At 48.4% G+C, this 24841-nt stretch overlaps 1 long non-coding RNA gene across 1 annotated transcript; it reads right to left on the bottom strand.

The window, feature by feature from the left end:
* Positions 1–1018: 1018 nt before the first annotated feature.
* LOC108351041 (uncharacterized) lies at positions 1019–22934 on the bottom strand. Its single transcript, XR_001838084.3, has 5 exons — positions 22767–22934; positions 20704–20894; positions 17436–17664; positions 2699–7421; positions 1019–1811 (listed from the first exon to the last, which is right to left on the bottom strand). It is a non-coding gene; the product is annotated as an uncharacterized LOC108351041 (long non-coding RNA).
* Positions 22935–24841: the final 1907 nt, after the last annotated feature.

The raw sequence follows: 24841 nt of genomic DNA on the forward strand, positions 1-24841 counted from the left end.
ACAGTAACAGAAACAAGAGAGACCCTGTTTCAAAAGGTGAAAGGAGAAAACACTCCTAAAAGTCATCTTCTCCTTAGTGCCACTTACGTTTGGTCACATGAGAGCTGTCACACACAGATACGCATTCGTATGCACAGAAATAAACACAAAGTGTAAGGCTTAAAAAGTAGAAGCAAAAAACAATAAGCAAATTAGAAAATAAAAAAAAAACACATCAGCATCTACTGCTGCAAGCGCCAACACTTTCTGCTCGCCCTGAGTCGAGGCCTCACTCCCAGATTTTGGTACCTAATCCTTGTACCTCCCACCCCTCCTTCAGGAAACCTAATCTCTGGTGCTGGGAGGCCCTGAGACTCTACTCAGATATCATTCAGGTACTCAGTCTCAAATCATTCAGGTACTCAGTCCCACCGCAGAAGAACCAATCAACTGTATCGTTGTCCCTGCCCCAAGGAAATGACTCAAATTAGGCCCGTCAGCATCCTCCCTGGCCTTTCCTAAGTTGCTGCCTAGAAGCAGAGCTCCTTGTCTCTCTGGAGTCGCTGGTTGGGATGATGGAAGCCTGAAGCTTCTACGGGTCCCCTTGTCCCTCTCCTATGTTGCCTGAGGAAGAAGTCCAGAAGCCTAAAGAGGAGTATATGCACTCCACAGGGAAAATAAAGTGTCCATAGCCGGCTTCCTTTCTAGGAGACACTATGCTCTCTTCTGGGCCCCTGTCACCACAATTTCCTTGATATAATGGGCTGTACCCTCAAACTGTGAGACCAAACTCCTCCTTCCTTAAATTGTTTTTATAAAGTGTGAAAAAGATAACACAGGAGGTGACAGAACCATTAGAAGGTGGGGTGTGCTGTAAGGCAGCACTCGTGGGGGACATGCTACTCAAAGGCATACGATCGAAACCTTGACACCTTATCTCTTGGCTTTCTGGTTCCTAGGGCTCCTCTGTCCTAATGGACTGAAGCAATAGAGCCATGCGACCATAGACCGAAATCTGTGACAAGAGCCCAGACAAACCTTTCTTCCTTATAAGTTATTTATCTCAGGCATTTTGTTATAGGAGTATAAAAAAGACTGGCACAATAGCTAAATATGTCTTATAAGTGCAGATGAGGTTCAGGAGGCACACACAGGCTTCCAGAACAAACAGAATCCTGGAGGCTGAAGACTGGCTCTGAGTTCTGCTGGGTCTCTTGCATGCAGAACGGCCAGAAGCTCCCCCCTTTCCAAGACCCAGGGACGATGTCAACCTTCACCAGGGATCCCCAACTCCAGAGACTGGGCTAGGAACAGAAGAAATCAGAAGGCATCAGGAGCCAGAGCCGGAAGGCTTCTGCTTCTGGGAGACAGATGACACTGAACTGCATTATACTGAGGGGGAAAATGCAGACCGATGTCTCTGAAGCACGGAAGAGCGTTCACTGGGTGATTAAATACCATGATGAGCAGGTGTGAGCACATCTGCCACGGCTCCAGGGAAATGCTGTGCCAGGTGCAGGCACAGCAGGCTGGGGCAGCTGGGAGGAGCCCGTGTCAGACCAGACATGTCCTTTCTTCGGGAAGTAATTTAGGATGGGCTTCTCCGCCTCTCAGGGACACAGTTTCCCACCATGAAACGGGATGGTCCCTCAGGGAAGGGCAGCCTGCCCAGTGTACACGCAGCCAGGGCAACCTGGGAAGGTGCAGCATACAAGCTGGGGGCTGGAACTGTCCTGGTCTTCAGGCAAGGCACCTGACACCCTCCTTTGAGGGAAGAAGGAAGGCTGTGCTGAACTGAGGGCTCTTTCTTGCCATTTCTGCCTTCTGCTTCCCTGGGAAGAAACCATAGGAGGCGAGAGGTCAACCTTGGGTGTCATTCCTCCACCTTACATTTTGACTGAAGCTCTTTCTTTTTCTTCAGTGATGTTTGCTGGGAGTTTCCAGGTGCTGCCTGCTCTGGACACTAAAGACCTGGGTTCACAGTGAGGATGGGTCTCGGCTCCTGTAGAAGTCTCTTGGCGGTAGGGGTTATTGGGGGGAGGAGTGGAAGGGCTGGGGGTGATCTTTTGGGTGTCCACAGTTAGAAGACCGCTGGGGAAATGTCCACTAGCTGACAAGACTGGAGTCTTGTCAAGGGTGGAGTGGACAGTGAGACATATCTGAGATCATGAGAGCACATAGTGACTGTCAGAGCAGCGGGCCAGTTTAGTCACATGGGTGTGTGATACAACCCATTTGGAACTCACTGGGTCACCTGAGACAGGGTTCGGTGGGGATCTCTGAGCCTTCTACGTCCTCTTCCCTCCCTTCCCCTACTGCATTTCTCCTCACCACTAATAAAAGTATTATTAATTATAATTCTAATCTGGAAGCAGGTCCCTGCCACAGATAATTAAAATGAGATTCTACTTTTACTACTCCCTCCCGTCCCCTGGTAATGGCAAGAGTTAGGAGGAATCTTCACTCCAGGGACTCTACAAGACTCAGGTGTGAATGTGGCTGAAGGACCTGTGGGGAAGGGAGCTGCTCTGTTGGGCTGCGCAGCCAGGAACATGATCCTGCAGGGTGAGCTTAGACAGTCTGGTGACAGAGGAAAATGAGGATCCCTGAGCATGGATATTGGGGTGCATTGTAATGTACCACAAAACCCATAGCTGGGGCCTGGAGCTGCATCCCCACTTCCTGGGTTGATTCTCCTTGTCCAGCACCATTCGCTCACCTGAGGGCTGAGCAGTGAGGCCATTTCCAGGTCAGGTGCATCGAGGAAGGTAAGGCATGGGTGGACCCAGATCTCAGGGGCTTCCTGCCATGTGAAACCTCATGTGCTAACGCAGTGGTTGGCATCCCAGTGACATCCTTGTGCTAACCTCTCTGGTGACAGGAAATGCTCTGCCCTGTCACCCCTCCTGTGGCTGCTAATAGTGACCCACAGGTGGTCCACTAGTGGGTCACGAGGTCCAGGGCTGGACTGGATGCTGACGAATGCTGCCAGTGTTGGAGCCCAGTCTCCTCAACTTCTTCCTGTCTTCTGGTCCTCTTCCTGCTCACGTCTAGCAAAGACTTCTTGACTCTCTGAGAAGAAATCGCTGATGGAGGTGTCTGCCTTTATCCCTGGTAAATTCTACCACCACAGAGGGTTTCAAACTGCCAATGAGCTGTCACTGGGCAGGGGCTTGGAGGAGAGTCCCACCTGTGATAGAGTGGCCCCACCACCCAGGGGCAAAGAGAGAACAAACTGAACATCACGCTATGAAAGAGTTAAGAGCCATGGTTTCTGAGTATGTCTCACTTCTGATTTTTAATTTTGCTTTTGAGACAAGGTCTCATGTAGCCCAGGCTAACCTCAGACTTACTATGGAGTCAAGGTTGACGTTGAGCACCTACTTCTCTTGCCTCTATCTTGCAAGTAGTGTTGGGATATTTATATGCAGGTCCACCAGGCCAGCCTCATCCCACCCAAGTTAGAACAGTGTCACTTTTAATAGTGTCTGTGTTTAACGGTCGCCTGAGAGAGTCCCCAGCATTAATATGCAGTGTCTGACTGGTTTGAGCCCACTCCGGCATGCCCCTACCTCCAGCCTCTCACCCCATCACCCTTAGTTCTTGATCCCTCAATTATGGAGATGAAAATGAGCCTAATTTTTCAGGCCCGTGAAATGGCTGGGTTTGGAGCCAGTGGTGGCCCTATCTTGCTTCGTCAGCCCCCTTAATGTGGCACTAGACACTCAATTTAGTTTTCAATTCCTTTCTCGCCAGAAATGATGATTGCGTTTCCCACTTAAGTATCAGGTCCGCAGTAGGACTTTCTCTCAGGGTGGGTGAGTGGGGAGCCCCCGAGGCATTCCCTAGTGTTCAGTGAGAGCACTGCCAGGGATCCTGGGCCACTGGGGGCCCCTTTGAAGTCACCTGCCTTCATCTCACCTCAAGCTCTTTGACCTTCGAAAGCTATGGTCTCTGGAAGGGAATATGGGGGAACAAACTGTTTCTGTGGAGTGGAAGGGATTTCCTTACTGTACAGATGGGGAAACTGAGTCTTAAAGACGGGCAAGTCATCTTTTCTTCCAGGGAGTAGGCAGAGGGAGGCACGTGGTCACCAGCCTGGTCTCCTATTAGGACAGAGTGACAATCAAGGACATGGGGACATCCAATAAACCAGCCAGCAAGTGTGCAAATGAGCTGCACACCTCTCCTGGTCCCCACAGGGCCGATGTGTGATGTGTGGGGTTATGGGAGCTCAGGAAGAGAGGAATTAGGCAGTGAGGGCTGGGGACACAGAGAGCAGGTCAGCAGCCCAGGGCTGTTCAAGGACATAGCACACAAACTGTATTCTAAGGGGTAAGCAAGAGTTAGCCCAGCATTGACAGCTGAAACAGTACCAGTGTGCACAAAGGCCTGAATTGATTGTTGGACAGTGTTCTGTCGGGTGGGCCATTGGTGAAGGCGTGGTCTCACAAGCAGAGACACCATCAGGAACAGGTGAGAAGAGCCCGGATGTCAGGCAGAGAGTGCAGTCATGCAGGTGACTTGCTCAGATATATAAGGCGGGTGGAGGAAGGCTACATGATTCAAGGTGACAGAGTCCTGAACACAGGCAGGGGGGGACACATGGGGCAGACCCCACATACTGTGGTTCTGGGCAGGGGCAGCCACGGGACCCATTGATGCTTTTATGGAAAGATGCCCATGTCTCCAGGTCCGGTAATTCTAGTGGGCATCATGGTGTGGACAACACAGCCCAAACTCAGGGTGAGGTAGACTAGGGCTTGAACCCTGGCCACGTCTCACCCTCTGTATCACCTGGTCTGCCTACTCGGCCTTTGCTCAGCCTGGCCCAAAATGCCAGATACTACCACCTGATGGAGGCCAGACAGCTTCCTCAGAGTTCAAACTAACAGCCACCAACACTTAATATGCACCCGCTGTTTGCCAGTACTTAGTATATGCCTGCTGTGTGCCTGGCCCTGTTCCAATCCCTAATGACTACTCGAAAGAGCCTCAGCCCAATCTTGTATGTGATCTATAGGTAGGGGAAACTGAGGCCTGAAAGATAACGTGAGGCTGATAACGGGCAGCATGGGAGCTCCTGAGGTCCTGGCTAACCTCCCTTACCCCAACTACAACCCTGGTGTTCTCTAGCCTTCTCTGGTCTATCCATTTCTCTGTGTGCTCACCTCAGGCAGGGCCCCATGAGGTGATGTCAACTGCTTTCCTTCTCTCCTGCTGGGAAAGAGATATCTACTTGGTGCATGAAACCATCATGGACTCTCTGAGGCAGAAACTGTGGACTCCCAGATTCTACCAGATGCTGAGGAGTGGGTGGAGTCTTCCTCACTGGAGACACATCTCATAGACAGCAGGTGACCTGGGAGGGACAGCAAGAACCAGAGGAGCAGTGGAGTAGCCTAGGAGGATGACCAACAGGACGCATCAAGGCAGACAAGGGTAAGCCTCACCTCTGCTCCATCTCTACCCAGATTTCCCACCCATCAAATGCGTCGTAAACAGCGCACTGGAAAGCACTCTCCCAGCCATAAAGAATTCATGGTGGAGTTGTCAGGAGCCCAGATGGGTAGAGCAGCTGACCTTTGGTCACACAGCAAAGAAGCAGAATCCAGGAGGAAAAAGCAGCCCAGAGAGGTTCAATGTCTCTCTCAAGGTCACACAGCCATTATGGGGCTAAGCCAGTACTTGAACCCATCTCTGTCTCTCAGTCTCTGCTCATCCCTGAAGGCTCCGTTGCCTTGACTTGGTGGCAGGGAGTTGGTTACATCTCAGCCTATTATGATCCCCTCTAAAGGGCCACTTGTGGCCTTATGTTGCTACCCCTGTGTGACTAGGATGGGAGAGGGTAGGGGTGTGTGGCCATTACACACAGCAGTGTGGCAGCCTGTGTCTGAGGATGCAGAGGCCTGGCCACAGTTGCCTGGCTCCACCGTTCAGGGCTGTAGGACTGGGGTCAGTGCCTTAACCTCTCTGGTCCATGGTCCACTCACGGTAAGATGGGGGTGAACAGGAGCCCCCCCCCCCGTCTCCAAGATCTGTCAAATATTAAGTGTGTTAGTGCATGTTGGCTCTCCTGGTGTTCTGTAAATGTCACAGAAATTGTCTTGGCAGAATGGGAGTTCTCAGGGGGATCTAGAGAGCTGGCTCAGTCAGTAAAGTGCTTGCTGCACAAAGGCGAGGACCATTAGCTCCCCAGAACCCTAGTGAAAAAGCTGGGTGGCTGAGCTACAGTAATCCCAGCACCAGAGAGGCAGGGACAGGAGGCTCCGTAGAGCTTGCTGGTCAACCAGCCAGGCTACTGATTACCCGTCTCAAAGAAACCAAACAACCAACCAACCAACCAACCAACCATCAAGGTAGGGCTGGTGAGGTGGCTGTGCCACTTCTGTCAAACGAAGTTCAGTTCCTGGAACCCGCATGATGGAAGCAGAGAATTAATTCCTTCAAGTTGTCCTCTGCCCTCCCTAGGCACTGTGGTCCATGTCCCTCAAACACAAACAGAAAAAAATCAAAATGTTAAGAGACGAAAACAACGTCAACAAGCAGGAAGGTTCCTGAGGAATAACCTCAAGGTTGAGCTTTGACTTACACACACACACACACACACACACACACACACACACACACACAGGTATACACACACACAATCACACACACGCACATACCTGCCCTAGCACACACATACATGCACATACACACACATATGCCTTAACACACACAACCACACACATACTAACATACACCTGTACTAGCACACACATATACTAACACACACATGCACTAACACACATAATCACACACACTAAAATACATGTACACTAACACACATGCACATACACTAATGCACATGTGCACATGCACCAACACACACAAATGCCCCAACATGAACATGTGCACCACTGCCTGCCCCCATGTGTGCACAGAGACTGCTCTGGTCTAGGTAAGCTCTCATCCACAGTCAGACGTCTAAAGAGCTGAGACCCAGCTCAGGGCTAGAGAGCTTGCCAACACTTGGGAAGTCCCGAGATTGATTCTCAATTCCTCAATAGTCCTAAGACCCCACAGTCCTGACTCCGAGGCCCTTCCTAAGACTCTCTGCTCTGGGGTCTGAATCTGGCATACCTGCCTGGGGCTCTGACCTCCCTTCCCACCAAGACGACTCTGATGGGTTCACTCAGCAACTTCTCAGCTGCCTGCTTTGGGAAGCCCTCCCTGACACATCTGGGAACCTGTGTTCTAGCCCTTCCCGTCTCTCCTGTGTTCTTGAGCCCTGGCGCTGAGCCCTGAGCTCTACTGTTAACTCCCATTTCTGGGTAGGGTTGGCTCCATACCTGGGCCTGAGTTTTTTTCTGACAGGTGGACATGATCTTCTGACCCACTCATAGAATTATGAGGCCAATCAAATGACTGAGACAGGAGCTGTGCCATGCAAGGGACCCCTGTGAGGACAGGACGATAGGAGCACAATGGTCATGTTCCTGACTATGATTCTGAACCAGCCACCATGTTCAGGAAAGGAAGGACGTGTGAGTCCCTTTATCACTGCTAGAGCTGCTGCCGGAGGATGGGCTTGTGGCCTGTGGACCTCACAGACCCAGGATTAGCCTGGGAACTTCTTCCTTCCCCAGAGGGGTGCTGAACTCCATACTCCCCAGTGGTGAACAGCACATCTTGTCCATCTAACCTGAATCTCTATGGGAAGGGGAATCTAGGAGTTGGGGAGACTCTCACACTTTAAATGACTAAATGACAGTAAGACAAATGTTTTACTCTCTGTGTTAGTCACCATCTTCCAAAGGGAACTGAGGTTCACTTAAAGTTAACTCAGGGGACTGAGCCCCCAGAAAAGTGGGGAGTCAGGAAATGAAGCCAGGTTTGATCCGAAGCCTTGTAACCTCTTCCTGACCCTCAGGAGATGCAGCTGCCATTTGACCCTGGGAGCTGCCACAGCTGCACTGATTCCAGTGGCCGCTCTATGTTTAGCCCTCTGGAGCCTCGCAGTGATTCTACTTGTCTTGGGATCTTGGAGATCAATCTGAGAAGGAGGGTAATCCCACACACAGGATGCGACGTTTCTCTGCCTTGGACGTCTTTCTTAATTACTAGCACCATGGCAATGACAGGGATTACAGGCTCAGCTGAACAGCAGGGTAGATCATGTTATCAAGAAAGTTCAAATGAATCAGAGCCCTGGGCAGGAGGTAGGCTGGCTTCTGCAGTAAACCAAGAGGCAGACCATTAACTCTGCGCGTGCCAAAGGCAACCTTCTAGGCTGGCTTAGAAAACTCAAAGCAAAGAGTTGAGGAATTTGTTTTGAAAAAAAAAATTTACAGCTTGTCTACTCAGTACTGAGAATGGGCTGGAAGATGGCTCAGTCGATAACGTCTTTTCCTCACAAGCATGAGGCTTGAGTTCAGTCCCCAGCACTCATGGGGAAAAGTCTCGCACACCTATGACCTCAGTACTGAAGAGATGGGGATAGAAGTGTCCACGAGAACTTGATTTGCCAGCCAGTCTAGCTTGACTGGTGAGTTCTAGGTTCAATGACAAGATCCTCAAAAAAGAAAGAAGGAAGAAAGAAAGAGAGAGAGGGAGAGAGGGAGAGAGAGAGAAAGGATGAGGAGGAGGATGAGGAGGAGGTGGATGAGGAGGAGGAGGTGGACAGTGATTGAGGAAGACATCTCTGATTGTCTTACTCAGGGTTTGTATTCCTGCACACATCATCCTGACCAAGAAGCAAGTTGAGGAGGGAATGGTCTATTCAGCTTACACTTTCACAATGCTGTTCATCACCACAGGAAGTGAGGGCACACAGGGCAGAAACCTGGAGGAAGGAGCTGATGCAGAGGCCGTGGAGGGGTGCTTCCCCTGGCTTACCCAGCTTGCTTTCTTATAGAACCCAGGACCAGCAGCCTAGGAATGGCAACACCCACAATGGGCTAGGCCCTCTCCTCTTGATCACTAATTGAGAAAATGCCTTACTGCCTGATCTCATGGAGGCATTTCCCCAAGGAGGCTCCTTTCTCTATAACTCCAGCTTGTGTCAAGTTGGCACATGAAACCAGCCAGTACACTGATATTGACCTCTGACTTCTATATGCCCTAACGTATGAACATACACACACACATTCACACACACATTCACACACACACACATACATTCACACATGCGCACACACATGCACTCATGTATGGATGCACACACTCATACATGAGCACAAACATATGGTCACACATGGGCACACATGTACTCACACATGGACATACACATATACACACATATGGAGAGAGAGAGAGAGAGAGAGAGAGAGAGAGAGAGATCTTTTCCTTTAAGATCAGGAAGGAAAAGGTCACCCTGACTCCTTCACTTCTGTCAAAGGAGAAGCAGATGTAAGAGAGACACCTGAGCTGGAAAAGGAGACAGGAAATGATCTCTGTTCACAAATGACAAGATCTACATGGAGAGCATCTTAACAATCCCACACGGGGACATGGAAACCTGTCAGAACTAATTAAAGACCCATTACGTTACAGAATACAACATTAAAACACAGACAGCACTTGCATTTCTGCAGTAACAATAAAGCAGTCTAAAAGACTCTGAAAAAGCAATTCATTTGCAATATACTGAAAAAAAAATAGGTACTTAGGAACTGCCTAAGCCACGGTGGAGAGTCACGCACACAGACAACTTCAGAACACCACTCAGAGATGCTGGGGAAGATGCAGAGGGACAGCATGGTGGCACAGTCCTGTAATCCCAGCACTCAGGACCTGGAGTCAAGAGGATGAGAAATTCCAGGTCCTTCTTGGCTACATAAGAGGTTTCAGGCTAGCCTGGGCTACATGAGACCGTGTCCCCCCGAACAAAACAAGGATGCAAAACCAGAAAGGTGCCCCATGTTCCTGGACTACAAGACTTCCATTGTTAAGATGTCTGTGGTGTTCAGCTTGAGCTGCAGAGCCAAAGCAATCTCGTCCCAAATTCCAGTGAGGTCTTTTGTTTGTTTCTTTTTCCAGAAATAGAAAACAAAATGGAATTTGAGAGTCTCATACTTTCTGAGAAAACACAATGCAAAAGGAACAATAACACACACACACACACACACACACACACACAGAGTATGATGTGAGAGTACAGACATGTAGGGGTGAATAAATAGCATAGAACAGAACAGAAATCCCAGAAGTTTGCCCCTATAGATGAGGTCAAATGCTTTTGACAATACTTCCAAGACCATCTTGTGAGGGAAGGACAGTCATTTTTAAAAAATTGATATTGGAAAAACCATATATCCACATGCAAATTAGTGAGATTCAGCCATCTTCATTCTCCCCGTGGTTGTGATAAAATACCCTGACAAACCCCCCTTAAGGAAGAAAGGGTTTATTCTAGGTCAGGGTTTGGGGTTATAACCCACCATGCAGAGGCAGCTCAGTCCCCTCTCTCCACTTACATAGTCCAGAGTCCCAGCCAGGGAACGATGCCGCCCACAGTGGATGGTTCTTCCTACATTAATACAATCAGATAAACCCCTAGGCATTAGGTGATTCTAGATTCTATTAACACTTAACACCAACCATCAGTTACTTAGGACCATATACAAAAACTAATGTGAAATGAGTCAAAGGCCTCAATGTAAAACCTAAAACAAGAAAATGATGGGGACGTTCCCACTCATGGGATTTGATAATAGCTTGTTGGTGAGAACACTAAGCACACAACCCACAAAGGGAAAGAGGTCCAGGAAGTGGCCTGGGCTTCTTTTTCTGTTCAAAGACATCTTTGTATATCAACTCTGTCAACAGAATCCAAAGGCAGCCTGCAGAACAGAAGCAAGTGTTTGCGTGTGGGTACTGGAGAAGGAACGGATGTTCAGATTATGTCACGAGAACAAACTCAACAATAACAGCTGAATTCCAATGAGCAGAAGGCCTGGGCAGACATTTCTCCGAAAAAGAGCTACACAGAAGCCCACGAGAAATTGTCAATGTCACCGAAGGTCCGGGGAACACAAATCAGAAGAGCAGGGTGCCAGGCCATACCCATCAGGGGAACTGTGGTTCTCTCTGGAGGGGGGCGTTTCCTGGGTTCTTGATAACTTGTTCTAGAAACTGAGGAGGTACAACGAACTGCAAGCATCAAGAGGGAGGGGCGTTATCCAGAGACAAAGCAAAAACACAGAAAGTATGCACAGCAAGAGGGCAGCCGGCTCAGAGGGAGATTTACAGTCGCTGCAAATCACCTGGGGGCCACGAGGAGAGGTTTGGTTGCTAAGGGGCAGAGGTTTGGTTGCTAAGGGGTGAAGCACAGGAGCTTCGATTGACAGGCTTGGGTGTGCAAGCATGTCCTTTCCTGAGACGCATCTGGTTTTAATCACGTGCACGTCCAATCCTGCACAGCCATGAGGTGGCAAATAGTAGTTTCCCCCTAAGTGTTTTGAGAACACAGTTTGCCTTACCGTGCGTGCACGTACTCCAGACCAGTCTAGGCCAGATTGACCTCACTGCCCATATTTCAATATATATTTCAGGATGTGTTTGGTCCCAGGAGGGAAGTTTCTAAGAGTTGCTAGGTAGCAGGAAGCCTGAGGGACCTGATTGTCTTTGCTTGGAGAAGGGTGAGCATGCAGCAGGGGCAGGTGGGATCTTTGTTGCTAAGGGCCTTGTTAGGGAAGAGGTGTGTGTGTGTGTGTGTGTGTGTGTGTGTGTGTGTGTGTGTGTGTGTGTACTCATGAATTTGTGTGTGAGCGTGCAGCAGGGGCAAGTGGGATCTTTGTTGCTAAGGGCCTTGTTAGGGAAGGTGTGTGTGTGTGTGTGTGTGTGTGTGTGTGTGTGTGTGTGTGTACTCGTGAATTTGTGTGTGAGCGTGCTCAAGCTGAGTGGGGTTCCAGGTTGTTCGGCAGTCTCTGCATCTACCTACCCCCTAAAGATGTCTATGTTTAACACACACACACACACACACACACACACACACACACACACACACACACAAAGGCTGGAGAGAGACAGTTGTCCTGACGACATGAAGGTCTTGTGTAACCCATGTGGAATGTCCAATGAATGCCATAGCCATGGAGTACCGTAGGGCCTCAAAAAGTAACCACCAGGTTTGCCTACAAGCAGAGAAAAGACCAGAATGTTTGGAGAAACGATGGTTGAAAAATCCCTCAAGTTGATGAAAGGCTCCAAGACACACAGACCGGACACACAGGTCAGATCCTCCAGTGGCCAAGAACAAGCAAAGTCCCTTGAAAGCAGCCATGGGACAAAGATCCCTCCTTGTGTTGAGAAAAACCTGAGGAGACTAACTGCTGACTATGTGCTGGAACCACGAGGCCAGAGGGAAGTGGGTGGTTTTTAAAGTGTGTTTGAAGGGGGGAAAGTCATCTAAAATTTTATATACAGTGTCCTTCTAAACAACCCCGAATGAGCCAAACCTGTCACCAGCATAGTGACCCTATAAGGAGCACTAGGAGATGGCCTCAGGCTGAGCTGAGAGACTTTGGGAAGTAATGGGAATCCACCTGAAGAAACCGGATGCCTGTGTCCACACCAGTCAGGAGAAAGCCAGCATAAACATGCTGTGCTATGCTCCTTTTCTCCAATTTGACCTAAAGACAACTCCCAAAGCAGTAATTATGCACATGTTGACAGGCTTGCAATGCATCCTGGGAATTCGTGTGACAACAATATAAAAGACGAAGGGGGTGGGGGTCTTTCCTGTCCTATGTTCACACTGCTCAAATTAAATTGATGTTAATGCGACTTAGCTCATTTTAAACTAATGTTTAATCCTTGGGGTAACCACTAAAATGCTAACTTTTGAATACGGTAAAAGACTGGGCATGGCAGTACAGGCTTGAAGCTTGTAATCCCAGCTACTCAGGAAACTGAGGCAGGGGGGTTGCAAGTTTGAGGCCAACTGGGCTACAGTACACTACAATGTGAATCCAAAGCCAACTAGGCAGCTAGACCTGTCTCAAAATAAAAATAAAAAAAAAGAGTTTTTTAAAAAAAGGAGCTGGTGACTAGTACTGACCCTGAAGATATCTCTCTCTCTCTCTCTCTCTCTCTCTCTCTCTCTCTCTCTCTCTCTCTCTCTCTCTCTGTATGTGTCTTATATGGACATATATATTTTGTATATAATATAACTTATATCTTATATATGAGGTATAAATTAAAATACATAAGAAGGGGCTGGGGCGATGACTCATGGATAGAGTGGTTTTCTGGGTGAGCGTGAGAGCTAGAGTTGAGATCTCCAGCACCCAGGTAAAAGCTGGGCCTCAGTGGTACCCCACCCCCACCTCTGCCAGGCTGCAGTCCTCAGGTTCAGAGACAGGCCAATCTGGTTAGCCAGACTAGCTGAATCAGTGAGTTCCAGGGTCATCAACAGACCCTGCCTCGGTAAATAAGATGGAGAGAGAACCAGGAAGACACCCAGCATTAACCCCTGGCCCTCGCATACAAGCATATGCACATGTATGTAGACATGCACACACCTATACACACTCAAACTTGCCCAAACACCACATACACAAGAAAAATGAGGACAGAATTAATAATATTAACAATGGCAGAAACGGAATTAAAATGAATCCCATAGCAGAGCCAGGATTGGATCTTGAGTCACTGTGACTTGGACTGCCATCTCTGTCACTAGGCCACATCATGAAACTACTGTCACCCAACCCATTGACACAGTGTGTCAGGTGACTGTTACTATGCATAGTGCTGGACCAAGGAAGGATACTGTGGCCTCAAATCCTGCCTGTGTTCAAGTGTTTGCTTAACCTGTGCACATCCCTCCCTCGCCATGTCCTCTAACTCATCCCCAGCTCCCTGCTGGTCCTCAGTGCACAGGAAGGGTCTGCAGACATCATTGCTTAGGGAATGATAGGTGTGTTCCTGTGTGTGTCCGCTTGAGTGTCTGTGTGTGTGTGCGTGATGTGCTTGTTATGTGGTATGTGTTTGAGTGTATATGTGTGTATGTGTGTGTGTGTGTGTTATGTGGTGTTTGTGTATGTGCACGTGTGTGTAAAATGTGTTATCTCGTGTGGGTGCGATGTGTTTGTTATGTGATATGTGTTTGCATGTATGTGTGTGTATGTGTGTGTGTGTGTTATGTGGTGTTTGTGTATGTGCACGTGTGTGTAAAATGTGTTATCTGGTGTGGGTGCGATGTGTTTGTTATTTGGTATGTGTTTGTGTGTGTTATATGTGATATGTTTGCTATATGGTGTGTGTGTATGTGTGTGTATGTGTGCATGTATGTATGTGTGTGTGTATGTGATGTGTTTGTTATTTGGTATGTGTTTGTGTGTGTTGTATGTGGTATGTTTGTTATATGGGATATGTGTGTATGATGTGTTTGTTATTTGGTATGTGTTTGTGTATGTGCACGTGTATGTATGAAATGTGTTTGTTATCTGGTGTGGGTGTGATGTGTTTGTTATTTTGTATGTGTTTGTATGTGTTGTATGTGGTATGTTTGTTATATGGGATGTGTGTGTGTGTGTGTGTGTGTGTGTGTGTGTGTGTGTGTGTGTGTATGAAGTTTTATGAGCTCAGGACAGATGTAGTTTCTTCCTCTGTGTAGTTTTGATGAGGAGCTCTTGAGTCCTGGGTGTGGAACCGGAGGGGTCTAGCCATACATCTCTTTCACATTGGCACAGCTGCATCACAGAGGTCCAAGAGCTCTTGACTTGCACACTGGGCTCCAACTTTGCTGATTCGGTTGGAAGCACAGGTGCCTGGCAGGCAGATACGTTCCTATTATCTCTCTGGGCTGCCCTTGCCTCGTTTAAATATTAAAGCAATTCTAAGGCACAGACCTCAGCTGCACATCACAGGTGGGAAATGTGGCAGAGAGGGGTGAGGCAAACTTGTCAAAGGACACACAGCTTGTGAGCCCTCAAACTAGGACTCCATGCCAGGGCCCCTAAAAGGCTGCCCTGCCACATGGCATACACCTGCACTCATGGGCAGAGCCAAGAGATGGCATTCAGGCTCTGGGTAAAATAGCTTCCCATTCACCAAGGAGGCAGAAGTTCCCAGGAGAGAGGGGAGGGGTGGGTGGTAGGTACTGACCTCTTTCTGTCCTCCTGAACCTGCCTCAGACATCCTCAAGACTGGGGAACTCCTAAGACACCAGCTTCCTTCCCATTTGACCCCTGCACGTGTGATGAAGCCAGACTAATATTGCATCCTCAGGGTCAAAGGTGCTCCAGGCCCAGTGTCACGTCCTCCTAATCCCAGGTTTAAGACCTTGAATAAGACTCAGTCTCTTCAGCTGTTAAATGGATAGAAAGCAGAGCCTGTCCCAGGGGTCTATCTTGGCAGGACAGGACAGCCTGTGTGCTGACTAGTGCTGTTAGATGGGTTCAGTTAGAGACAGACAGCTTCCTGTCTACACAGAAAATAACATGGGTGGGCTACATCAGAGGCAGACAGCTTCCTGTCTACATAGGAAATCACAATGGCTTCCCATATTCATGCTGCAGAAGTCCTCTTCTCTTATCCTGCTGAGCTTCAGGGGCACAGAGACACATGTTAGGGCCCAATGTCACTGAGTCCTAGGCCTCCGTTGTAACCTCTTAGATCCCAGTTGTCTCCTAAGCCAAACCTGCTCCTCCCCCCTGCTGTGTCTCCCTGCTATGTGGAGACCCAGGGCTCCATCCCATTGTCAGTATGGCTTGGATAGATGACTGAGTAAGCAGCCTTTCTGAGCAGGGCATGGGGTTGAGTCTCTGGGCTGCAGATTCCCTGCTGCCTGGAACTCAGGCTTGACCCTGATTGAGCTCCCCCCTTGCTCCCTTCTGATACCCTTGCTCTATTTACTGGGTCTGTCTGTCACAAGAACTCTGGGTGAAGTGTGTGAGCAGTGCTGTATGCACAAGCTCACATCAGCGACACCAGCACTCTCTGGGTGCCATCCTCCCATCATGTCCCACCCACAGTCCCTTGGAGGGCACCTTCGTGTCCCATAACAGACAAGGCCAGGCCAAGCCACCTTGCACATGTCCTGTTACATTTCTCCATCTGCACAGTGCTGGCGGTCTACCTGTTGTGCCACCTTCCTGAAGGTCATGCTGAGGGAGCATCCATGCTGGAAGATCCTCAGGTACAGAGCTCCTGGGACCAGTCTCCGCAGAGAAGGAGCTGGACTGGAGAGCCTGTGTGTCGGTGTGGACAGGCACAGAGCCAGCCAGTCCTGCCTCAGACTTCCCAAGGTCTGGTCAGGTGACCTTGGGCTGAGACAGGGTAAAGAGAGGGATGTGTCAACCAAGAGGAGGTCAGGGTCGGAGACAAAGAGGAGGAGACGCTGGGTAAGTGTGGGCTCTAGGCCAGACCTCCCTCACAGGTTCAAGTTCAGTCCAGGTCCCTCCTGCTGAATCTGGTTCTCTCTGCCTTCTCCTTTCAGTGTATGTGGTGTGTGTGTGTGTGTGTGTGTGTGTGTGTGTGTGTGTGTGTGTGTGTGTTTTGTATGTGTGTATATAAGAGAGAGACAGAGAGAGAGACAGAGAGAGAATATTTACCTAGAATGGCCATGTTCGTACCCTTGGAGACATATCTGCACAACACACACACAAACACACACATGCACGTACACACATGAAGACACACAGAGAGAGAGAGAGAGAGAGAGAGAGAGAGAGAGAGAGAGAGAGAATTCTAAGAACCTCACCAAGTCCTCAAATTCAATGTTTTAGATTCACGGGACCCCAGACAGAAAGAACCACCATCCCTGAGATCACTAAAAAGCTGAAATGAGTGGTCTGGGTACCAGGCCTCACACTTGTAATACCAGCATTTGAGAGGGGAAGACTGGCAGACTCACACAGATTGGAGGCTACCCTGCGCTACAGAGTAAGTTTCCAAACCAGCTAGGGTTACACAGCAGCAAGACCTCGTCTGAAACAAACAAACAAATTAAATAAAAGAAACGTTGGGGTTGGGGATTTAGCTCAGTGGTAGAGCGCTTGCCTAGGAAGCGCAAGGCCCTGGGTTCGGTCCCCAGCTCCGAAAAAAAAAAAAAAAAAAAAAAAGAAAGAAACGCAAACAGCCAATGAAGGAGAACCATCTGCGGTGGGTACCCCAACTTGCAAAGGAACATCAGGTGTCCTCAACAGTGCTTCCTGTCTCTGCCTTTGCTGGGGCCTCCATTGAGCATTTCTCCTTTCCCGACAACTCAAGTCTCTAGTGTGAGCCTTGGCGCCACATCCCAGCTCATTCTTTCCCTCTCTCACTCACCATGCTCTCATTTCTGTGGAACCTCTGCCTTCCACAGCCCCCACCACTCCAGATAGTCAAAAGGACACATCCTGCTAGGGACTCTCTTGGGACGCTAGACCAAGTATTAATTGTCTTTTACCCTTAGGCTCTGATCACTGTTAGCTGAGAGGGAGGCTCGGAGAATTCTATAGAATGATGGGACAAAGTAGAGTCACCTGGATGCATGGCTGACTGTGGTGGTGCTTTGACTTTTATCAAGGACAGAACTGTAAGCTGAAAGCTTCATCCATGTCTCTGGACAAGGGGACAGGTAGCCATCGTAGCATGTGGAGAAGCACCCACGGGTGGAGGAGGCTTGGTCTCAGTGGGTGGAACCTTCATTCTCTACTGTCAGTGCAAAATGAGGAAAAGGTCAAGATGTCCTCTGAAGCATTCATGAATGTGCTGTGGAAACAAACATGTTTCTTTTCAGATGCCTTCAGGGAGGAAACTACTCCAACCGGTCCTTGGTTCATGGACAGACAGACTCTTCGTTCTGAATTCTTGTGTGTGGACCTTTCCACACCCTTGTACACCATCTTGGCTGTCTGAGCCCAGCCCCTGAGACCCACCTGCCATCCCAGAGGTAAGGGAAAGTGCAGTCCCTGTCCACTGGGTGGGGCGGGGCATTCAGACTCAGCTTAAGGGCCTCAGCCTTGTGCCTGCCAGCACCCAGGACAGGTGGGCCTGCGCCATATAAGAAAACTGGCTGAGCATTAGGCAATGAGCAAGCCAGAAAACCCAGCAAACAGCCTGACTCTCCATTTCTGCTCCAGTTCCTCCTTGAATTCCTGCCCTGACTTCCCTCAACGACAGACTGCAATCTGGCAGAGTGGGCCAAATAAACTTTCCCTCCCCGAGTTGCTTTTGGTCATGGGGTTTATCACAGCAACAAAAGGGTTAATTAGAACACTCGCCTGCACTGCACGGCGCGACAAGTGCATGTGACAGTCAACTTATAAGGAGAAAAGGTCTGTTTGGATTCAGCTTTCAGAGGTTCGTCTATGGTGAGTGCAGTGTGTCAGAGCCTCAAATCCCAAAAGACCTCCCACAAGGCCCCACTTCTTAAAGGTGCCCTACCTTCCAACAACAGCAAGCGGGGATCCAAGGCTTTAATGCAGCGTCTGGTCAGCCTGGACTCTGCACACGTGTTAAGGAGCTCACTGCTTGCAGGATGTGGAATGGGACAATTAACTTACGCTCTGTTTTTATTTGCTTGTTATGCTTTTTACTTGTAAGGGACCCAAATGTCCATTAACATGGGCACAAATGGAGACACACTGAGGTCCTCTATTTGTGGGCTACTATGCAATACATGCCCAGTCGTATCCAAGGACAGGGAGCTGCTTGGGCTGTGGAGGCTGACAGCTGAGCACCAGGACATCCTGGAGGGGAGCTAAATACAACTGTTGATTTTAAGGGAAGATCCTGGGGAGTCAGCACAGGTCAAAACCATCAAAAATGTAATTAAAGTCCATATAAGGTTGGTTTTGCCCTTGCTTCTATATTTGTCTTGTTGTAGCTTTGTCTGAGTGAGAGTGACTGCTGGGGACAGGGCCAGCTTCTTTTCCTAGCCTGTGGATGACCCTGCGGGGAAGGCAGGCATGTCTCCATGGCGACATAGCCAGTATGCTGAGAAATATGTAATTCTACCTGACTCTGCTGTCATTTCTCCCAGGGAGATCACAATATTTTGACACCCATGACAATCTGCATGACTCACGAAGGCCTCAGAGTGACATGAAAATGTCCTTCAGGCTCCACCTGCATGCCTTGAGCTGAGGGGACCCACAGGATGTGGGCCTCTGTGTTTGGTTGTTATAGAGGCCCCTCCCATTTGGGGGAGGTGGGTAGATGCTAAGGGATATCATCCGGAACCTGCAGACACCCCATGTCTGCCCATCTATCGGCTGACAGTGGAGTCTCTTCCTACTGAAGACATGAGGGATGAAGGCCTTTGGACTGGTGCTTCAGCCTGAAGGCAGCAGTCACTGGAACCTCCTGTCATCTGTCTGTCAGTTACGCACACAGCTGTTTGATGGGCAGGGAAGGATACACAACTTCACCCACCCTGAGTTATTCAACAGCACCTGCTCCTACAGGATCTTCCTTTTGCAATTTCATAAGCCATTGGACAGGGTCAGGGAGCAAGGAGGCATTTCCTGTACTGAGACCACAGAACCGGTGGGGATAGACTCCTGGCTTCTGCTTCCCATGACTCCCCCTTGCTCTCTCTTATCTGTCCTTCTCTGCCAACAGCCACTCCTGCCTGATGGGCACTTTGATTTTTCCCGCTTTCTCCATGAGCCCCAGACCTCTGTAGTCAATTATGACAGACTTTCGTTGTGTTGTTCATGTGCTTGGGCCAATGCAGTAGGAATTTATAATCCTAATAAGTCTGTATAAAAGCACACAATCCAGGCATTTTATTTATATGCCAAAAGCCTAGATTGGGCAGATACAGGGCTATGTTAATTTATTCCCCAGCTATCAAGTCTCTTGCTAATTGCTGCTTCTCCTGGCCATGTGGTTCTGGTCCATTCTCTCTCTCTCTCTCTCTCTCTCTCTCTCTCTCTCTCTCTCTCTCTCTCTCTGTGTGTGTGTGTGTGTGTGTGCGCACGCCTTTCTTTCCCTCCTCTTCCTGCTCCTCCTCTTCCTGCTCCTCCTCTTCCTGCTCCTCCTCCTGCTCCTCCTCCTCCTGCTCCTCCTCCTGCTCCTCCTTCTTCTCTCTTTCTGACTGCAACTCCATGTCAGTCAAGCTTCCAGTTCCACCTTTTCCCTCTACTGCCCAACCACAGGCTCTAGCCTTTTATTGACCAGTTAAATTGGGAGAAGATTCACATGACATCACATGAGGATCTGCTTGTCTTGGGCAACCACATCTTGAAGAAGCAGTATTTAGGATTAGAACATAAGCAGTGTCAGACAAACCCACTACATTTCCTCCTTTTTGTCCAAATAAAAAGGCTCTTTGTCTTTTGGTAATAACAACACATAGTAGGAGCAATTATGAAACCTACGAGGTAAGAATTACATTCATGGTTTTCAATACATTTATTTTTGGCAACGTATATTGTTAACTATCCTATGTTAATGTGTTTAGAGTTCTGTATCTGAACCATCTTCTATCCTAATTTGTATTACCATTCTAAAAACATCCTCTTAGACCTAGAACATCTTAATCTTAAAGAACTCAAGCTTATGGTAAGACTATGACCATCTAGTCTTCAACCCCATCAGAGACCTGAGAAGGAATAAATATTGCCTGAGTAGTCAGGAAGCACAGGGTTGCAGCTTCAAAAAATTATAAAGAGTGTGGAGACAGCTGACAGCCTGGAGAGTCCCTAATATTCTCTAAGATGGTGAAGCATTTATCTTCAGCCTTTTGGCCCAGAATATCTGACAGACCTTTTGTAATGCAGAAACTATGAAGGACTCACTTACCCTGTCTTGGCAGAGCTTGGCAATTGACTTCCTTGCATTCATTTGTCCCTTTTGGACAATACTTAGTCTGCAGAGGAGTTCAGGGAGTTTTCTTTGCCCAGTGGCTAGCCTGGCCACAGTTGAAGCAACTCCATGTGGAGGTTTTTGATGTCCATCATCTTCTTCCAAGTTGAATGGGGTTCTGTCAGGTGCTAACAGAGAAATGAGTTGCATAGCCACAATGCCTGTCTCAGAGTTGAAACATACATATATTATGTTGTAACAAAATTAATCTTAAATTTTATTTCAATATACACAGATTTATACCAGTGAAAACTTTAAACTTTTATCAGTATACAAAATTCTGTATCAATGTAGCAAAATATAACCTCAATTTTACATCAAAATATAAAGATCTCCATCAATGTAAGATTATGTTGTAAAATTTTTTTTTTGGTTTAAGAGTAGAGTCAATAATCTACCCCTATTTCTTATAAATTCTTATAATATTTCTATATCCCACCTTTTCTTCTCAACGCTCTACCCATTATCTAAGAAAGACAGGGTAAAGCAGACAAAAGGGAAGATAGAAATCCCTGAGACTAAGCCCCCTATTTTGTTTCCTCCCTGTTGAAGACCATATGTTCGCAGTCATCCCTGAAAATAACAACATATCTGTAACTCATAAAGTAACCAAAACCATCCACCCCAACTTAAGGGATAAAAGTCTTCTTATAATTGCTTCCTGCTGAATTGGAGGCAAAGAATTCCTTTTGGGGACCCAAAAGGAAATGGGGAAAATGGTTACACCAAAAGAAAGCTAGCTGGCATCATTTGCTGTCTAGTTCCTATATGCTGAGAAGGTTCAGGGCTTAGCCAGCGTTCTGACTGTAACAGTCTGAAGGGCTGGATGAATTAGTTAGCTGTTGTAAAAACATTATAGAAGCAAGTCTTTAGAGGAAACAGCTTCGATGCAGTTGAGGTAGGATCAAGCAGGGAGCTGGAACAGCAGCTTCCAGCATCTCGGCATCCCAGAGGGTGAATCCTGTCAGGGCTCTGCTCTTGGTCTTTCACTCTGTAATATACAAACTTTAAAAGCAATATATAGTTCTCTAAAGACGTTTGCATGGAGTGTGCAGGGTGTATAGATCAATTAAGGACGATTTCCTGCTCTTTGAGCAGGTGAAAGACAACTGTCTTCCTTTAGAGGTTAGCTTGATTTGATTATATAGTTTGATTGTATAACTGCAGTATAAATCTCCATTCATGCCGTCTGAAAGGATGGTGTGTAATGAGTCATGAGGATTTTGGAGCCACAGCTTCATTGTCCCTTACTACAATTGTTTCCCTGTCTATCGATGTTGGGAAGGAACTGTGGGCCTACAGTCTGATACGCACAGACCTGCTGGCCCCACTTACCCCAGGATAGGCACATGGCCAGCCTCAGCCAATCAGAGTCTTCCCTGAGAGCTGCTGTGTGGGATTTGATGTAGGTGTGGGATCAAGGGTAAGGACCACATAGCCTGGGATTGTTCCACACAGTAAGGGGGCGTACCTGAGGCAGAAGCAGAGTTGGGGTGGCGAGCTAGGGGACACGTCCAGGATCTGCCAGTAGGTAGGAAGGTCATGTGATACTGTGGGTGCAGCCTGGGTCTGTAGGCTCATAGCAGAGAGTCCCTGGCTGCTGTTTGGGTTACCCATGTACACATGTTTGAGTCTATCCCACAGTGCTCGCTCCATGGCCCTCTGGGCCCTTGGATTGACAAGATAAATTATAAAATTTGAGACCTATAGTGGCAGCAAATCAGAGAATCTTATATGGTGTGGTGGTTTCCTTGGTGCAGGGAGGGACGATTTTTGGAGGTGTGACCATGTTGGAGGAAGTGTGTTACTGTGGGCATGGCTGAGGCTCTCCTCCTAACTGCCTGAAAGACACTCTTTCTCCTGTTTGCCTTCAGATGAAGATGCAGAACTCCTCAGCTCCTCCTCCAGTACCATGTCTGTTTGGATGCTGCCATGCTTCCTGCCTTGACGATAATGGACTGAACCTCTGAACCTGTAATCCAGCCCCTATTAGGTGTTACCTTTTATAAGAGTTGCCTTGGTCATGGTGTCCGTTCACAGCAACAGAAACCCTAAGACAGGTGGTATGACTTCCTTCACTAATCTTATCTAGCTGTTCTCTTGGACCTTGAACTATGCTGGGTGCTTAGGACTCAGAACAGAACACTGTGGTCTCCATGCTCATAGATGGTGCCTTCTAGAATCCTGTAGCTTTAAATTAAAGGGTCTGGGAAGGGCCCTTTGTTCCAGAGAACAGAGGACAGGCTGCCTGGAGGTCAACGAGAGTGGACTGGGAAGGTTACTCTGAGTTGGGGACATTGGAAAGACAATTTTCCTTCACTAAGCTGTGACCCTTGCCACTGGAGGCTGTCTCCTCACTGCACTAAAGTGGCTGCCCTTGCTGTGACAGATCTGCCCCCCCCAAAGTGATTCTCGGATGGTTATTTATGAGACAGCTAGAGTGGGTGACCCCTACCAGAGCCTGCCTGACTTCTCTGAGAGAAGGCCAGAGTAGCACAGAAGAGTCTGACCACCTCTAATTCCCACCACTGCTGGGAATGCCCAGTTGCCTGACAAGATTACCAGATTCAGGACACAGAAGGGGCCTCCCGGCAGCAGTATCTCAGATGACCCCTGTTCAGTGGCCAAGGCCAGCCTCTGGGACCCAGCAATGCCCTTCCTTGGAAAAGGCGCCTGGGACAGGACACCTCTTTCCAAGCCATTCTTTCTTTAAACTCCGGAGAGCAGCTTCCATTTTTAAGATCCAATGACGCAATTACTTCAATAAGATGAAAGTTATGTGGCTTTTTAATGTTTAGCATTCTTAGTTATGTGTGTGAAGTATTATTTTTATAAAACAAAAAGTAAATGGGCTCTTTCAGCCAAGTCGATTTCAGGAACTTAAATTGTGTTGTGCGCCTGACTTATGTGGCTGCCGATTTGACTATGCAAAGTGGCTCACGCATATGGCGTTAAAGACAACAGGACAGAGAGACTGGTAATGAGAAGTAGTGGCGCCTTGAACCCTTCTGTGCCTGAGTCTTTCTCCTCAGAGGTGATCAGTTGTGCTGGGCGACTGTCTCCCCTGTTTCCCCCCATCGCTTTCCTCATCAACACTAAACCATGTTTGCATCGCTGCCTCCTAGCTGCCCACCATGAGTGAGCCTGTGGCTTGCTTCTGCCAGCCGGCTCCCTTCCTGCCAATGGTATTGTATTTTTAGTTCTCCCTTTGGTTACCCTGGAAACGCGAAGGGATGGACTCAGACATTTATTCCTGTGGAAGTTAACGCTATAACTTTGAAGACAGAGGGAGTCAACATTGACACCGACAATATGGAGGGGCGTGTGCTCCATTTCTCGAGGGCAGAGGCCCTGACCATTTGTGTTCCTCTCCTCTCTTTCCTTTCTTCTGGGCTGACCTCATCCTCAGGCACGCTTTCTCTGGTCTGTGTCACAGAATAGACAGAATAGATACGTATTGGATTTGGGTTCTGTTCCTTACAATGTCTAAAATAAACCATCCCCAAGGGGCGAGGCCACATTCCTACAGGGACATGTGCCAATAACTGAGATACAGGGAGTGTTTGCTGAAGCCAAGCCCAGGACTGTTCAGTTTCTCAGCAAGAACTGATTGAGGTCTTGCTTTGTGACAGACTGGGGACCGTTTCATGACCCGAGAACAGCAGGGGAGGCTGTCAAGTGGGTCAGATATTAACTGTGGAAAGTTAACAGAGAGAGAGCTTCATCTGGGTTGACTTCTGTAATGGGGAGGGGTACCGAGCCCCCAGGAAGACTCCATGTACAAGGGATTTAACCTTTTTACTGTAGGTTAGAAAGGACAACCTGAGGGCATGATGCTATGCTGAGGTTAAAGGATCCGAGATGGACTATGGGAAATGGGCAGAGAGAAAAGCCCCACAAAGGTCCCGTGGTGAGAAGGACGGTGTCACTCACAGGAGGCTGAAGATTTAGAGATGAGGACAGAGGGAGAGGTCAGTAGGTTAGGGTCCGCCAAGACCCTCACTGCACACTGCTGTCTATCAACGAGACTGGTTTATTCTATATCTCAGAAGAGGGGAGGCATGGAACCTGGTAC

Source organism: Rattus norvegicus, chromosome 5 (assembly GCF_036323735.1).
Source record: "Rattus norvegicus strain BN/NHsdMcwi chromosome 5, GRCr8, whole genome shotgun sequence".
In the NCBI taxonomy this organism is placed as follows: Eukaryota; Metazoa; Chordata; class Mammalia; order Rodentia; family Muridae; genus Rattus; species Rattus norvegicus.